Source organism: Elephas maximus, chromosome 2 (assembly GCF_024166365.1).
Source record: "Elephas maximus indicus isolate mEleMax1 chromosome 2, mEleMax1 primary haplotype, whole genome shotgun sequence".
Classification (NCBI taxonomy): domain Eukaryota; kingdom Metazoa; phylum Chordata; class Mammalia; order Proboscidea; family Elephantidae; genus Elephas; species Elephas maximus.
The window spans coordinates 198,551,409-198,569,528 of record NC_064820.1 but is presented as its reverse complement, the minus strand read 5'-3'; the positions used below and the strand labels follow the sequence as shown (position 1 = coordinate 198,569,528).

Sequence of the window (18,120 nt, the reverse complement as noted above, 5' to 3'; positions counted from 1 at the left end):
ACTCACATCCATCTGGCTCCAAACTCGCACTCCCTCCATCTATTCCTCAGGCTCTGGGTAGAAATGGGAATGGTGTCTCCATCTAACTGCCTCCAGACAGGAATAACAGGAGTTGTGGAGACTTGGTCTGAGCCAGCTGGCTGTCAGTCACAGAAAAGGGAGTCAGAATGTGTTTCACACCTTGTCATCCCTACCAGACCTACAGTGATTTGAGTAGGCGTCAACTCAACAGCAACTAGAAGAAGCTGAACCGAGGAAGTTTCCTCATTGCCAGTAATAATGATCTAGTATCTCCAGGGAGGAGTAGGGAAACCTTTGTCTAAGTATCAGACCTCCTTTATCTCCCATTCTGTATTTCCTAGTCAGTGCCTATGGCTCCCTGTGTTTTTGCAGCTCGTGGTCTGCAGAGCATGTTCCAGAGCCAGAACGTGGAAAGATACCTGCAGGGGAGGCAGGAGAGGCAAGATACCACCTAGCCCTGGACAGCTGTATGACTCTAAGCCAGTCAGCGAATCACTCTGGACCTCACTTTTCCCATCTGTAGGAGGGGACAGTAATAGCTCATGCACAGAGGGGACTGCACAGGTGTGAAATCACGGTGGAAGCCCAAAGCATCTGTCTTTGAGGTCACTCATTCCTGAAGGGCATGAGAATCCAACAGGGAGCAGGTGACACCAGGAGTGGAGTTGGGAGTGATTGGGGTTGCAGATGTGGGGGAAATGGTGATGCTCTATGTAGAGGCTCCAGTTGAGGCTGTAGAAAGAAATGAGTTGTATGGGCAGGGTGGGGGGGGTGGAAATACAGACAGGAGAACAAAGTTTGGGTTGGGGTACAGGAGGTAGGGAGAATAGCCAGTGAAGGAGATGGAGCCTGTGGAGAAGTGGCAGAAGATATGAGATGAGTGAGGCTCCAGAAACATCAGCTGATCCATTCTCGGGCCATGTGTAACCACTATTTACTCTGGGGTGGAGTTTCCCACAGGGAGGGACACAGGAGCATTCATTGCATAAAGACATTGGCTTCATGCAAGAAAGTCCTTTGTCAGATCTTTTTCAATCCTCTCAAATGGTCCAAGAGATAGTCTTGGTCTGGTCCTAGTGTGTCTTTAACACCCTTTTGCTTTGTTGTTGTTAGCTGCCATGTGTCAGCCCCCACCTCATGGCAACCCCACGCACAACAGAAGGAAACACTGCCCGGTCCTGCACCATCCCCATGATTGGTTGCAGACCCGACCATTGTGATCCACAGGGTTTTCATTGGCTGGTTTTCGGAAGTAGATCTCCAGACCTTTCTTCCTAGTCTGTCTTAGTCTGAAAGCTCTGCTGAGACCTGTTCAGCATCATAGCAACACATAAGGTTCCACTGACAGACCTGTGGTGGCTGCACACCAGGTACAGGGGCCGGGAACTGAACCCCAGTCTCATGCATGGAAGGCAAGAAATTCTACCACTGAACCACCAATGCCTCCATTTAACACCCTCTGAAGTGGCAGTTCTACTCTGTCCTATAGGGCCGCTATGAGTCAGAATTGACTCGATGGCAGCGAGTTTTGGGTTTTTTGTTTGTTTTGGTAACATCGATTAATCTCCCTTTTTACAAAGAGAACAGACCTTAGGCTCAGAACTTTCAGGCAAGGGTTTTAGCTAGTTTTGATCCTTGTTTAGCTTTCGTTGTGCATTAGTTTAACGCTAACAATCTATGGTGTGAAAGACTTGTTTTCCTTTTGTGGTAGTAGCATAAGCTTCATTTTCAAATATATTTATTTAAGTAAGAAAAGTTAAAAAATAAAAACGGTGCTGATAGTAGGAGAATGACTGTGGATTCTGGAGCCTGCTCCAGCAGCAGCTCCGGCTGCCTTTGCTTGGGGACAGCAAAGAGGGGACCAAAGCACATCCTTGAGAGAGGTCAGCCCAGTCCTGTGTGCTGACCCTGAAGCTGAGTGACAAAACTCCTTCCATCGTTCTTATCTTTCCTGTCAACCTAATAAAGACAACAGAGCTTTTTTTTTTTTTTTTAAGCCCCTGAGTGCATAACGTTTCCACTGCAATCACATTTGCATGGTTGGCCAATTTCCAGCCCAGGGACCTGGATCCACCGTGGCTGTTTGAGGGAACTGGGTTCCCCAAAGAATTTTGCTGCAGAAACACAGCAGCTGGTGATATCTCCTGGCCTGAGTAGGACAGGGACGCCATCTCCTGAACACTTCTGTAGTATCTTATATTTTGGTCCTCTTGGAGCCCTGGTGGCTTAGTGGTTAAGAGCTTGGCTGCAAATCAAAAGTCAGCAGTTTGAATCCACCAGCCACTCCTTGGAAACCTTATGGGGCAGTTCTACTCTGTCCTGTAGGGTTGCTATGAGTCGGAATTGACTTGACAGCAACATTTTTTTGTTTTGTTTCTTTACAGCCCAATTAAGTAGGCATCATTATGCCCATTTTATAGGTTGAGCAACTGAGGCTCAGAGAGGTGTTTGCCTAGAGGCACACAGCTAGCACACCAGGGATGGATTCGAACCCAGGTTTGCATGCCACCAGTGCTCATGGTCTTTCCCTGGCCATGCATGACTCTGCAAGCATCGGCCTGGATTAGTTCCCAGGCAGGACCCTCCTGATTTCCACCCCGCTGAGCCCTCCCCTCTTGGGACCCAGCCTGCGTCCCCGGGCGTGTGTGGTTTACATGAGCAGCTTCTCCCTGGCTGTGTGCGTCAGCCTTTAGTAGCTGCCACGACTTTAAATGGACAAATCCCCACGGGGAGAAGATTGTGCAGTCTGATAAAGAACCTTTCCCTTCTTTGAAAAGAACTTAGCAGTTTCTATTTTTGTTTCACCTTCCATGGGTTTTTTGGGTCCATGAAATTCACAGCAACTGTGTTTTCCCAACCAAAAATCCGTATGCTTGGCCTGACAAAGAATTTGGGGCCACTTCTGGGCAGGAGGGGCTGTCCCTGGGAGATGTGGTTTGCGTGTCAGAGGCTGGCATTCTCGGGACATGCGAGTGGTTTATGGAGACCAAAGAACAAAATTGACATTGGAGCTGTCCCCAAAGCCCTGGAACGTGGAGTGGTTGCCTGCCTCATAGACTCCAGATTTAGGAAATTCTCTTCTGTTTCCATAAGCTCACCCTCTCTTAAATCTACTGCTGCTCCTAGATGACCCTCTCTGTAGCCCTCACCTCTTTCTGCATCCATTTCCTTGCTCCCTTCTCCTCCTTTGCCCCCACCTCCCCCAAGGAAGAAGCTTGGCTTCTGGGAACTGTCACAGCCCTGCTCTGTCCTCCCCTGCTTCTTTGTCCCCCTTTCCCTTCAGACAGAGAAATCGCCCGGCCCTTCCCCAGCTTGGGCTCAGCACAAAAGCTCCAAGGGTCTTGGCTCTGAGGTATGAGTGCAGGACTGTTGGATTTACTAAGTAGTGCAAACAGGTAACACACTCAGCTGCTAACTGAAAGGCTGGAGGTTCGAGTCCACCCAGAGGCTCCTCGGAAAAAGGTCTGGCAATCTGCTTCTGCAAAACTAGCCATTGAAAACCCTATGGAGCACAGCTCTACTTTGACACACATGGGTCACCATGAGAAAACGTCAGCTCCAGGGCAACTTGTTTTGCTTTGATTGGATTTACAGAGCCGGTGTGGGGCAGGAGAGAAACACAAACAGGGTTTCAACTGGTTTCATCACGCGCTCTCCCCACCCCCGCCAGCCCCTTCCAAATTTCCTCCCCGTCTTCTCCTCGTGTTCTTTTTATTAAATCAACCAGAAAAATTTAATATTTATGAGGAGCCATACCAGGCCCTTCACACGCCTTCTTTCATCCTGGCAGCAACTGGGAGGGAGGTATTCGTGGCAACAGAGGCTCACAGGGTTAAATGACTTGCCCGATGTATCAATTTCCTAGGGCTGCCATACAAAGTACCACAAACTGGGTGCTTCTAAGAACAGAAATGTATTCTGTCACAGTTCTGGAGTCTTGGAGTCGGCGATCAGAGCGTCAGCTGTGTTGACTCTTCCTGAGAGCTCTGAGGGAGAATCTGTTCCTTGCCTCTCTCCTAGCTTCTGGTGGCTCCAGGCATTCCTTAGCTGACAGCCGCAGCATCGCTGCATCCTTCCTCTGTCTCTCTCTTTCTCTCCATGTCCCTTCTCCTCTTTTTTAAGGGCACCGTTCGTATTGGGTTAGGACCCACCCTACTACAGTGTGGTCTCACGTTAAACCACGTGATAACATCTGCAAAGGCCCTGTTTCCAAGCAAGTTCACATTCCCAGGAAGTAGGGTGAGGACTTCAACATATCTTTTGGGGGGGACACAATTCAACTCATAACACCCCAAGTCACAGTGGTAATTAGTACAGCACTGGTGTCTAAGGCTAGATCAGGCCCTACTATGAAACCCAGGCCTGGCCTGCTGCTGCACACAGCTGCCTCCTGTAACCCTGTGTAGTTTCTCTCTCTCTGGATCACCCTTTATTCTCCCCAACCAAATTAGAAGTCACTTATTAGACAAACTGATGTGACATCCGACTCGGGGCAAAATGCAGTAAATGTGAACAGCAGTCATATACAGATAATGGAATCAGGGACCATAGTCCCTTTTTTTTTTCCCCCCCCCTGGAATCTGGTTATAATACTTTTATAAAGAAACATATTTTTTATTTATCATATACATAAATATCTTGTGTGTGAATTCATACCTACATCTATATTAAATTTGACAGAAGCATGTCATGTTTAAGGAGACCTGATGGCGCAGCAGTTAAGCACTCGGCTGCTAACCAAAAGGTTGACAGTTCAAACACACCATCAGCTTCAGGGGAGAAAGACCTGACAATCTGCTCCTGTAAAGATTACCAAAAACAGACCCACTGCTATTGAGTCCGTAAAGATTACAGCCTAGAAAACCCTATGGGGCAGTTCTACTCTATCACATGAGTTTGCTTTGAGTTGAAATTGACTACTTGGTGCCTGACGATAACATATTGTGTTTGTCACACACACAAAAAAAAATAGCGACCCTATATGACAGAGTAGAACTGCCCCATAGGGTTTCCTAGGCTATAAAACTTCATGAGGGTAGATTGCCAGGTCTTCTCTCCCTCAGAGTCCCTGGTGGGTTTGAGATACTGACCTTTTGGTTAGCAGCCAAACGCTTAGCTATTGTACCACCAGGGCTCCTTGACATGACATTAGTGAATTAAAAACTGAACATTTCACCTGACAGGTAAATTCCAGTATATTTGGAGAGAAAGACTTTGAAACTGAGTGAGATATTAAATATTAGCATGACCCTAGCCTTGAGCCAAAATCTGGCATCTAAGGCTGCCTGCCCTTCTGGTATCATTCAGATGAACTTCCAAAACATGTTTCTCTTTAAAGAACTCACTAATGAGTTTCCCAAGTGGGCAGTTAAAACCTCAAAGGCACACAATTCCCCAGTGTGCACTATTCCCAGCAAGACCCCCACCTCTCGCCACCTGACCCTGCCTAACCCCAACTCCCTGTAAACTCTCCGCCATGAGGCCGCCCAGGCCCAGCCTACAGCCTGGCTGGAGCTCCTGAGGGAAGAGGCCTGCTTCTGCCTGCTCAGAGCTTGGAAGTGGTTGCCCTTTTATAAAAGGACAGATAAGGCATCCTCCCGTGGGCCGGCCTAGACAGAGTCAGGAAGCCTGTGGGAAGGAAAGGTCACCATCGGAGGGACACATCACCAGGGACTTCAGAGAACAGGTCGCTGGGCAGACAGGCCTCAAGGTCACTTCCTGCTGGGAAGCCGGGGTCACCACAGAGGGAACATGTGCTTAATGCAATTAGAATTTAGAAAACAGAGGGAGCTGGGAAACTGTCACCATCACGGAAAGGGAATTATATCTGTAGTTCATTCCTTGTCCCATTCTTCTTCAGAATTCAGACAATACTTTGATCCCAAGCACCTTTTGAAAAACCCAGCCTAACATTTGTTGAGCACTTACTAGTGCTGGACCCTAGTTTTTGCACACAATGTCTCACATTATTTGGGAGGTGGCCATGAGTATCCTAGTTTTGGAAACAGAGGGTCAGAGAGGCTAAATGAACAGATCCGTGGGGCGGGGCTGGGACGAGGACCCGGCTGCCTGTGCTGAAGAGCCCCCAGCTCTTTCTCCTGTGCCAACGCCAGTCTGCATGCCAGACCCCTTGCTGGAGTCTGGGGTCGCAGAGCAAGTGGCGTCCGTTGCAGTCCTAGGAAAGAGGAAGCAATCTTTAAAAATTTTAAGACCAAAAGAAGGATGGATTTTTATCTGACTTTTGACTGATGCCACGTATTTGAGATGTCAAATAGAAGTTTTGTTCACAAATATAAACGTCTTACAGGTTTTTCATTCTTTGGTGCAAACAGATAAGTGCTCAACTACTAACCAAATCCACCCAGAGACACCCTGGAAGAAAGTCCTGGCAATCTGCTTCCAAAAGGCCACAGCCTTGAAAACCGCATGGAGGGCACTTCTACTCTGCACAAATGGGGTCGCCATGAGTCTGAATCAACTCAATGGCAACAGGTTTAGTGTCTCAAATGGTACATTCAGGCAGCATGCCAAAGTGCAGGGAGTTCTAAGCTGAAAGGAGCAGCCCTGAGTCTGATATCCAGTTCTGCCACCAGCTTGTGGGTTGACCTCAGCCGTGTCATTTTTCTCTGAACTTCAGTTTCCTCACCTAGAAAATGAAAGGGTTGTATATTCCAAGCGTTTCATAGACTAAAACGCTATTCCTGGCCAGGTGCTGAGTTCCCCAGCTTGAGTGGTAAGCAAGAATAGGCTGAAAGACCATTATGGCAAGGATGCTGAATTGGCTTTCCAATTAGACTGTGAGAACCTCATGAGCAGGGCCAAGTCTGAATCACCTTTGTATCTCTGGCACAGTTCACTGCTTGACAACATGGTAGGTGTTAAATAAATGTTTGTTGGATATATAGATAGATGGATGGATGGACAGATGCATGGACGGATGGATGGATGGGTGGGTGGGTGGGTGGGTGGATGGATGCATGGACGGATGGACGGACGGATGGACGGACAGAAAACCTTCCGTGCTAGGTGGTAAGTTGAACTAGATGACCATGAAAGTCCTCCCCTGCCTAAGACTCCCTGGCTTCCTTCCCATATCCCAGAAATCCTAACTCACACAGCTTCTCCCTAATACTTTTCCCATGAATAGAACTTTCATTAGAAACTGGGCTATTTAAAGGTTCATAAGGTGTGGTGTAGAGCCTTGGTCTTGAACTCCCTGAAGATCAAATGAGCATACACTTAGCAATGTATGCTAAGTGCCCGGCCAGGAGCAAATGCTGGGAGGTTAGCTGCTGCAGCTGTTGTTACAGGAGTTGGGAAAGTGGGGAGATGAAGGCAATGATGGGGAGGGAAGAAGAGAAGGACGCTGATAACAACGCTTTACATGCACCCTGGCTGCTAAGAGCCCAGAGCTAGGGGCACTTCCCTCTCATGGGAGGAAGGCACTGTGTCCCATTCCAGAGGCCTCCAGAGTTCCCAGCCAGGGCTCGTTCCCAGCCAGGGCTCGTTCCCAGCCAGGGCTCGTTCCCAGCCGGGGAATCTGCCTGTTACTGAATTGCTCTGCTATGCTGCCATTGATGTCTGCAGACTTGAGGGCGACCTTGGTGAAAAGAGTTCTTGGGCTCCGAGTCTGTAGGCTTCAGCCTGGGGCTGGGTCAGCACTGATATTTCTGTGTGACCGGTCCAAGTTATTTAACCCCGCTGAGCTTTCAGTTCCTTGCCTTGTGCCCTGTTCCTACCTGGCCTTGTCACAGGGCCTCAGAAGGAGGCATGCGACTATAGACTACATACAATGTGGCTCCTGGAACAGCAAGCATAGCCTCGTGTTGCCTTTAATGCTGCTGAAAAGGGTCATCATCATTTTGAACCTGAAATGACCATGCTTTCCCTCCACGGCTCCTATCATTGATCCTTGCAGCCAGTCTTCGGGCTCAGGCCGTGGGACTCTCTAGGCTTGTGAGAAGCAGGCGCCTTCGCCTTCCTGTGATCACAGTGCAAGTGACTCTACTCCCAGAAGGGCCCTCTGCTCCTTGTTGCTGTTAGGTGCTGCAGAGTTGGTTTCAGCTCACAGCAGTCTATGTACAACGAGAATGAAACACTGCCTCGTCCTGTGCCATCCTCACAATTGTTGCTATGCTTGAGCCCATTGTTGCAGCCACTGTGTCAATCCATCTCATTGGGGGTCTTCATCTCTTTTGCTGACCCTCTGCTTTACCAAGCATGATATCCTTCTCCAGGGACTGGTCCCTCCTGATAACATGTCCAAAGTCTGTGAGACGTAGTCTCACCATCTTTGCTTCTAAGGGGCATTCTGGTTGTGCTTCTTCCATTACAGATTTGTTCATTCTTTTTGCCATCCACGGTATATTTAATATTCTTCACCAACACCACAGTTCAAAGGTGTTGATTCTTCTTTGATCTTCCTTATTCATGGTCCAGCTTTCACATGCATCTGATGCAACTGAAAACGCCATGGCTTGGGTCAGGCACACCTTAGTCTTCAAGGTGACATCTTTTCTTTTCAACACTTTAAAGAGATCTCTTGCAGCAGATTTGCCCAGAGCAATGCATCTTTTGATTTCTTGACTGCTGCTTCCACAGGTGTTGATTGTGGATCCAAGTAGAATAAAATCCTTGACAACTTCAGTCTTTTCTCCGTTTATCATGATGTTGCTTATTGGTCCAGTTGAGTATGTTTTCTTTATGTTGAGGCATAATCCGTACTGATTCCTTCCGCTCCTGGGGCCACACATTTACAGTGGATGAAAGAACTGTCAACAGAACTCACCCCCACTTGCCATTGAGTCGACTCCAACTCATGGCAACCCCATGTGTGTCAGAGTAGAACTGTGCTCCACAAGGTTTTCAATGGCTGATTTTTCAGAAGTAGATTTTTTTTTTTTTTTTAGATTGCCAGGCCTTTTGTCTGAGGCACCTCTGGGTGGACTCAAACTTCCAACCTTTCAGTTAGCAGCTGAGCGCCTTAACCCTTTGAACCACCCAGGAACTCCCAACAGAACTCGGGTTCTCTTAATTTTCTAGCCATGGCTCCCTGTCCACAATTGTCAGCTCCAGTCTGGGCTACTGGGTTAATTTGTTGCACTTCCCTCATTGCTTCACTTTTAGATGGAAGGACGGGTTAGGAGACAGGCCAGCCCCTGCATCCTGGTCAGTCCTGTGTGCAGTCCTCATGGGCCTTGAAGGTTGTCCCCATATGCAAAGGAGCCCAGAGGAGCAGGTCACTGAGGCTGGTCCTCTCTGGAGTCTCCATCTGCCCTTGCTCCCTCTCTAGCCTTTCAGTCCCTGTCCTTGGGTGAGCGTCGACTGAGCTCCTGCTGGGTTCTAGCCCCTCTCCCCACCCCTGACCCCCACCGGGGGTGTGAGTGGAGACAGTGGGCCAACCCACAGCTGCAGACCAGACTACTAGGAGAGGGAGCCCATAAGGCCTGTATGATCCTGAGTCACTGCCGAGCAGGAGACCAGCCTATGGAGCTGGCCATGGGGTTGTGAAAGGAGGTGGTGGGAGTCCAGAAGAGGCACCATTAGTCAGTCAGATGCTTGCCTTTCAAGGTGCCCCCTGCGGACGTGGCCTACTGTAGTCTGGGTGTGAGGATTAGAAGTCTGCTACTGCCCTGGGTACCCCACAGCCATCACTCCATGAGGTTAGAGGTGCAAGGGGGCTGGTAGTCCCAAAGTATTCCAAAGGAGGAAAGAGGAAGTGGAGTAAGGGGAAATCTTTGGGGGTGGCTGTGGGGGTGGAGCTGGCCTGGTTCCAGGTCCAGGCATTCCTCTGCTTTGTTTAACCCTTCCCTGCCTCCTCATGGCAGACCAAACCTACACTACAACTGGCAAAGCAATGGCTACTTGAACATGAAAAAATTAGTGAGGATTGGGTGGGGGAAGAAACAAACTTTCATTGCTTCCTTCCCTTTTTTTCTTCTGTCTTTTTCCCTGCTCCTCTCTCCCTTCATCCCTTCCACCTTCCCTTCTTTCTGTGAGGAGATAGTGCATATACAGGTAGTCTCCAACTTACAACAGGGTTGCGTTCCAATGACTCTGTCGTAAGTTGGTTCTGTCATGAGGTGAATAACCCAAAACCAAACCCATTACGGTGGAGTCGATTCTGATTCATAGCAATCCTATAGGACAGAGTAGAACTGCCCCGTAGGATTTCCAAAGCTGTAAATCTTTATGGAAGGAGACTGCCACATCTTCCTCCCATAGAGCAGCTCATGGGTTTGAACCACTGACCTTTTGGTTAGTACCCGGGTGCTTAACCACTGTGCCACCAGGGCTCCTCGTAAGTCAAATGCCTGTTTGTTTTTTTAATTTTTATTATTATTACCTTTTATTATCAGTATCTTTTTAAATCTGATCTTTAAACACCTGCTAGTGAACATCTGAGAATGATAACAACATACTGCAAAATTGTATGTCATACATATTACTAATGAAAAGATGTACAAAAAAAAAAAAGTTTTAAGTGCCATTCATTGTAACTCAAATAAGTCCTAAATCAGGGACTACCTGAACGTGGTTGTCTTAGTTACCTAGTGCAAAAGATACCGCAGCAGTTGTCTTTAAAGAACAAAAATTTATTTTCTCAGTTAAGGAGGCTAGAAGTCCAGATTCAGGGTATGGGCTCTAGGAGAAGATCCTTCTTTGTCTCAGTTTCTAGTAGCTGCCAGCAATCCTTGGCGTTCCTGGGCCTGTAGATGCATCTGTTTCCTTTGAAGTTGATCCTCCCCTGTGTGTGTCTGTGTCTATTCTGCTCTTTTTATAAGACACTACTTAAAAGTGATTAGGTATAGGACCCATCCCACTCTGGTTTTGGTCTGATTAACATAACAAAAGAAAATCTCTGCAGTATTCCCAAACAGGGCATATTTACAGGTACAGGGGTTAGGACTTCAACACATATTTTGGGGGGACACACAATTCAATCCGTAACAGTAGCAAAAGGTCTCCATCCCACACTTAACTCCAGACCCACAGTTCCCCATTCCCAAGACAGTCAGTACCACTGTCTCCTGCATCTTCCAAAAGAATAGGTCATGTGTACATACACCACACATGCAAAGCCACCTCTCTTAGACAAGTCATGGTTTGTCCCACACAATGTTCTATGCCTTGCTTTTTTAAATAACAGCTTTACTGAAATATAACTCACATACCATACAGTTCACTCATTTAAAATGTGCAAGTCAATGCTTGTTGGCATATTCACAGATATGTGCAACCATCATCACAGTCAATTCTAGAACATTTTCATTATCCCAAAAAGAAGCCCCCGTACCCATTAGCTGTCACTCCTCACTCCCCTTCCACCGCACCCTCCTCCCAGCCCAGATAACCACCAGTCCACTTCCTGTCTCTACAGATTGCCTGTTCTAGACATTTCATGAAAGTGGAATCATACAGTATGCAGCCTTTTGTGACTGCCTTCCTTCACTCAGTGTAATGATTTTTAGGTTTATCTGTGTGGTAGCTTGTTCTGCACCTTGTTTTTTTGTACTTAAGATACTTTGGCAATAATCCCATATCAGGACATATAAATCTACCTCATTCTTTTTATTTTATCCTATTAATTTTTGATAGGAGCCCCGAAAGGTCAGTAATTCAAACCCAAAGCTGGTCCACAGGAGAAAGATGTGACAGTCTGCTTCCATAAAGATTACAGCCTTGGAAACCCTATGGGGTAGTTCTACCCTGTCCTACAGGGTCGCTATGAGTTGGAGTCAACTCAGAGCAGTGGGTTTGGTTTTTGAAGATACTTAGAAGCCTATTCAAACCATAGGATTTCCAAGGAGCGGCTGGTGGATTCAAACTCCCGACCTTTTGGCTAGACGCCTGAGCTCTCAACCACTGTGCCAGCAGGGCTTCAAGTTAATCAGTGTTGCTAATTATCCTGTTAGCAGTCTCCCTCCCTCCGCCAGGAGAAAAGACCTGGAGATCTGCTCCCATAAAGATTACAGCCTAGGAAACCCTGTGGGGCAGTTCTACTCTGTCATGTAGAATCACTGAGTCAAAATCCACTCAACCACACACAGCAACAAGGCACCTGTACATACATAAATATAGTCTCCCCCGTCCCTTTTTTAAATGTTGTCATGGTAAAACATATCTAACAGAATAGTTACCATTTTTAAGTGTGCAGTTCGGTGACATTAAGTACGTTCACCATGTTGTGCAACCATCACCACTATCCATTTCCTAAGGTTCACATCACCCCAAACGGAGAAACTCAGCACCCCTTAAGCAATAAGTCCTCACTCCTCCTCCCCGCCACCCCGCCGGCCACTCGTAGTCACTGAGAAACACTGGCCCCTTATGCATTTGCCTACTGTAGATATTCCATGTAAGTGGGACCGTGCAATATTTGTCCTTTTGTGTCTGGCTTATTTCATTCAGCATAGTGTTTTCAAGGTTCATCTGTGTCATAGCATGTATCAGAACTTCATTTCTCCTTATGGCTGAATAATATTCCATTGTATGAATTGTCTTAGTTCTTTAATGCTGCTGTATCAGAAATACCACAAGTGAGTGGCTTTAACAAACAGAAATGTATTTTCTCACAGTTTAGGAGGATAGAAGTTCTGATTCAGGGCACTGGCTCTAGGGAAAAGCACTCTCTCTGTCTCTCTCTTTCTCTGTTGGCTCTGAGGGAAAATCCTTGCCTCAGTTTCTATAGCCCTAGGGCTCCTTGATTCCTTGGTGATCTCCACATGGCATCTATCTTTCCCCCATTTGAGCTGGCTTCTCTCTGTGTCTAATCTGCTGCTTTTATGTCTCAAAAATGATATGTTTAAAACATACCCTACACTGATGTGGCCTCATTAACATAACAAAGAAAACCCTATTCCCACGTGGGATTACACCGACAGGTATAGGGGTTAGGATTTAAAACACATATTCTGAGGTAGCTCAGTTCAATGCACAGCATGGATATACTGTGTTTTGTTTATCCATTCGTCTGTTGATAGACACTTGGGTTGTTTCCACCCTTTGGCTGTTTCAAATAATGCTGCAGTGAACATTGGTGTACGTATGTCTGTTGGCATCACCACTTTCAAGTCTTTGGGGTGTATCTCCAGGAGTGGAATTGCTGGTCGTATGATAATTCTATGTTTAACTTTTTGTGGAAACCTCAAACTGTTTTCCACAGAGGACCTTCTTTTTTCTTTTTTAAATAACTCATATTTAATTAACACGCACTCTTCTGTCCCTTACACGTGCTTAATACAGTAGCTGAGAGGTTTTTATCTGTCCACAGAGCTTCCTCCTTATTTGGAATGACTGTGTTAAATGGTCTTTGTGTGAGTCCCTCGGAGGGATAAATTTCTGGAAGTGGAATTGCTGGGTCTAAATATTTATGATGAGATAGTGTGATAGGAAGCATGCCCCTCTGTGGAGATCGTACCCATGTGGTGTCCCTTCAGCCGTCCAGGAGAAAGCACGCACCCAAGGCCCTGGGTAAGCCAGTGGGTTACTGTTTGTATAGGTTAGTCTCAGAAGGAAGACAATAGTGTTGCAAAGGAGTTCTTTTATGACTAATTTGCAGTTATCTTATGATGAAGGTCAGGCACTTTTTCCTGTTTCAGAAAACCTCCATTTCCTTCTCAGTGAACTATCCCATCATGTTGTCACTCCATTCTTCTGGTGAACTGTTCATCTTTTTCCCATTGACTTGTAGGAACGCTTTAAGGAAGTTGTCAAATGAGTGGCAAATGTTTGCTCACAGTGTGACTGTCTTAGTCATCTAGTGCTGCTATAACAGAAATTTCACAAGTGGGTGGCTATAACAGAGAAGTTTATTCTCTCACAGTCTAATAGGCTAGAAGTCTGAATTCAGGGCATCAGCTCCAGGGGAAGGCTTTCTCTCTCCATCATCTCGGAGGAAAGTCCTTATCATCAGTCTTCCCTTGGTCTGGGCACATCTCAGGGCAGGAACCTCAGGTCCAAAGGACACACTCTTGGTGGTATGAGGTTCCCAACTCTCTGCTAGTTTCCCTTTCCTTTTATATATTGAGAGGTAAAAGGTGGTACAGGCCACACCCCAGGGAAACTCCCTTTACATTAGATCAGGGAAGTGACCTGGTAAGAGAGTTACAATCCCACCCTAATCCTCTTTGACATAAAGTTACAATCACAAAATGGAGGACCACCACAAAATACTGGGAATCATGGCCTAACCAAGTTAATACACACATTTTTGGGGGGACATAATTCAATCCATGACAATGACATTTTTCTTTTGACTGCTTTTTGTTTTTGTCTCTGTTGTTGGGTTTTGTTTTGTTTTTTGGTCATGCAAAGACAATTTTCATGTAGTCATATTTATCGGTCTTTCGTTTTACGGCTTCAAAGTTTTGTATCATACAGAAGGGCCTTCTCAGATTAGAGATTATAGAAGAAATTTATGGTTCTTTTTAGCACTTTTATAGATTCATTTGGCTTCACTCCTTTTAAAGGCTGCACAAAATTTCATTGTATGTGATGGTCATAATATGCCTCACCCATCTCCCAGGGTTGAGCATTTATTTGTATTGTTTCCAGTCTTTTTCTATTAAATGTGATGTTGCAGCAAACCACTTGCGCATCATACATTTGTGCACATGTGGAAGTACATCTGAGTTTAAATTCCTAAGAGTAGATTTGCTAGATCAAAGAATATGTGCATTTTAGATTTTGAAATAGATTGCCACATTACTTTCCAAAGAGGTTTCCTTGTATTCATTCCTATTGATCATATATGGGGGATCCCCTTCATCACAGCTTTGCCAGATCTCTTTTTTTTCCAAATGGGAAACATCTTCCTTGATTTTCTTCTCAAAATATTCAGGATGGACAACAGACATGCTGGGTCTAATCCTGCATGAGCATGAGAAATGAAGGCCTCACTCTCAGCAGCAAGGGCTAGCTCTGATATTTATTCTCCCTCTCCACCGGGGTACTCTCAAGTCATAACATGTCTTTAAAAGTTTTGGGCAGAAATTGTCTATTGCTGTTGTTAGGTATTGTCAAGTCAACTTTGACTCTTAGAGACGTTAATGTACAACAGAACAAAACACTGCTGGCCCTGTGCCATCCTTACAATCATTGCTATGTTTGAGCCCATTGTTGAAGCCATTGTGTCAATCCATCTCATTGAGGATCTCCCTCTTTTTCACTGATGCTCTGCTTGACCAAACATGATGTCCTTCTCCAGCGATTAGTCTCTCCTGATGACATGGCCAAAGTAAGTGAGACAAAGTAGCACCATCCTCGCTTCTAAGGGGGATTCTGGCCATCCTTCCGTTAGTTCACAAGAAAACCAGTGACCCTTCTCTGTCTTAGCTATGGTGCCACACTCTGCTCTTTCTGAGTGAGAAAGTTAAAAGGGTTGTCTTCATGGTATATAAGAGAGAAGAGTCCCCAGGTGGTACAAATGGTTAACGCACACGGCTGCGAACCGAAAGGTTGGAGGTTCATGTCCACCCAAAGGTACCATGGAAGAAAAGCCTGGCAGCCTACTTCCCAAAAACCAGCCATTGAAAACCCTATGGAGCACAGTTCTACTCTGACACCTGTGGGGTCACCATGTGTCAGCATCAACTCAACAGCAACTGGGGTTTTTTAATGGGAAAGAGAGAGAGGAGTTCGAGAAGATCGATGCTTGCATGTTTCAGCAGTTAATTAAAACCTTCCTTTATTAAAATATATATATATATTGCTATTTATAAAAATTTGAGAAACAATAATTTGGAATAACCAAGGCTACTGAGTTTTGGCTTCTGTCTCCTCCTTCCTCCCCATTTTCACTTTCCTTAGCAGAAGTTCTCAGCACATGAGCTGAAATATGTTTTTATCTGTTAACCACCCTATAGGACAAAGTAGAACTGCCCCATAGAGTTTCCAAGGGGTGCCTGGTGGATTCAAACTGCTGACCTTTTGGTTAGCAGCCGTAGCGCTTAACTACTATGCTACCAGGATCACTATGAGTCAGAATCAACTTGATGGCAACAGGTTAATTTAAAAGGTGGTGATTTTATCCCCCTTCCTTTAAAACAGGAGAGACACAGGCACCGAGGCGTTTTAACAACTTGGCCACTAGCTCTGCAAACTTGATCAAATTGCTGAATCTCTCCAAGTCTGTTCTTTGCACGATGAGGACAGTGAGAGCAATACTCACCTCACATGGTTGCCAGAAAATTGAACGAAAAAGCATGAGTGAAAGTGTCCAGCTCATGGTCCTGATGGTGCTGAGCACCATGAACTCAGCACTGTCCCCGCAGGATACAGTCTCAGGGAGAAATCTCCCAGTTGGTGTGGAGTCAACCCCGACTCATGGTTGGCCCCATATATGTTAGAGCCAAAATGTGCTCCATAGGGTTTTCAATGGCTGAGTTTTCTGAAGTAGATCTCCAGGCCTTTCTTCCAAGCTGCCTCTGGGTTGACTCAAACCTCATACCTTTAAATTAGCATGTTAACAGTTTGCACCACCCAGGAACTCCACCATGGCCTCTAAAACCCCAAACCAAATCCTTTGCCATCAAGTCAATTCTGATAGCGACCCTATAGGACAGAGTAGAACTGCCCCCATAGGGTTTCCAAGGCTGTAAATCCTTACGGAAGCAGACTGCCACATTTTTCTCCCGCAGAGCAGCTGGTAGGTTCAAACCGCCAACTTTTCGTTTAGCAGCCAAGTGCTTTAATTGCTGCGCCACCAGGGCTTCTCCATGGCCTCCAGGGCCCCCCAAATCTGGCCCCAACCTGTACTGCCAGCATCATGCCTCCCCCACCCTACTGTCCCTTCCCTCCCTCACACTCCTGGCACACTGATTTCTTTCAGACCCTCCCTCAGGCCATCTACTCCCCTGCCTCCTCTCCCTTTGGCTCTCCATACCATCTTCTCACTTGACACCTACATGGTCCTTCAGACCCTAGCCCCTCTTTCTGACCCCCAAGACCAGGTAGACCCCTGGTCACCCACCATCACGACCCATCCTCTTCCTTCTGGGCATCACTTGTCCCACTGGGAATCATCTCCTGTGTTGGCACTCTCCTCCACACTGCCGGCTGCCCAGACAGAGCTCTGCTGTGATGTGTCCCCGGCACCTCCCGTGGGGCCGCCATAGAAGGTGCTCAGGCAGTGCTGGTTGGTGGACAAGCCCCTGTACACACGTACTATTGCTCGTTTAAAGGTTTGCTTGTCTGATGGAGCAGCCCTGGTGGTGCAGTGCTTAAGAGCTTGGCTGCTAATCAAAAGATCAGTAGTTTGAATCCATCAGCCGCTCCTTTGAAACACTATGGGGCAGTTCTACTCCATCCTATAAGTCACTAGGAGTTGGAATTGACTCAACAGCAATGGGTACACGATGGAGGAAACTGTAGCTCTTCCCACCTGGTCTCAACATGCTGTTAGCTGTTGGCACGAAAGCTAAGAACCCATCCTCCCTCCGTCCTTAGCTCATTTCTCCTCCCCTACCCCTCATTCAGTATCTGAGGCAGTGGCGTTTCAGTGGTAGAACTCTCACCTTCCATGCAGTTCAGTTCCTGGCCAATGCCCCTCCTGTGCAGCCACCACTTGTCTGTCAGTGGAGGCTTGTGTGTTGCACTGATGCTGAGCAGGTTTCAGTGGAGCTTCTAGACTAAGACAGACTTGGAAGAAAGGCCTGGCGATCTACTTCCAAAAAAGCAGCCAACAAAAATCCTATGGATCACAACAATTCGATCCACAGCCAATCAGGGGGATGGTACGGGACTGGGCAGCATTTCATTTTGCTGTATATGGAGTCATCATGAGTCGGGGGCCCACTCGGCAGTGGTCGACAAGTTCAGTGTGGAGAGTGAGAACGCTCCTTGCCCCAGTCTCCCAGGATGGAGCTATGGAGTTGCATCCTCGTTCAGGAGGAAGCATTTCCATACTGGTGATCAATTCTCCCTGTGGCTGGAGGTCAGTCCTGTGCACAGCCTTCGTGGATGATCAGCCTTCAGATTTTGTCCTCTTGGGCTGAGTTTTGTCCTTGGTATCCACCAAGAAATTGTACTTCCTCTGGAGAGGAGGACGCTGGCCTTACTGTGGGCGTTGAGTGACCGTAGGATAGCCGCTCTGTAACA

At 46.7% G+C, this 18,120-nt stretch overlaps 1 protein-coding gene across 1 annotated transcript in view; it reads left to right on the top strand.

Moving 5' to 3' along the window:
* The window catches only part of COL23A1 (collagen type XXIII alpha 1 chain), a 429,766-nt gene that overhangs the window by 271,852 nt on the left and 139,794 nt on the right, over positions 1-18,120 (top strand). The gene's annotated exons all lie outside the window — the stretch shown is intronic.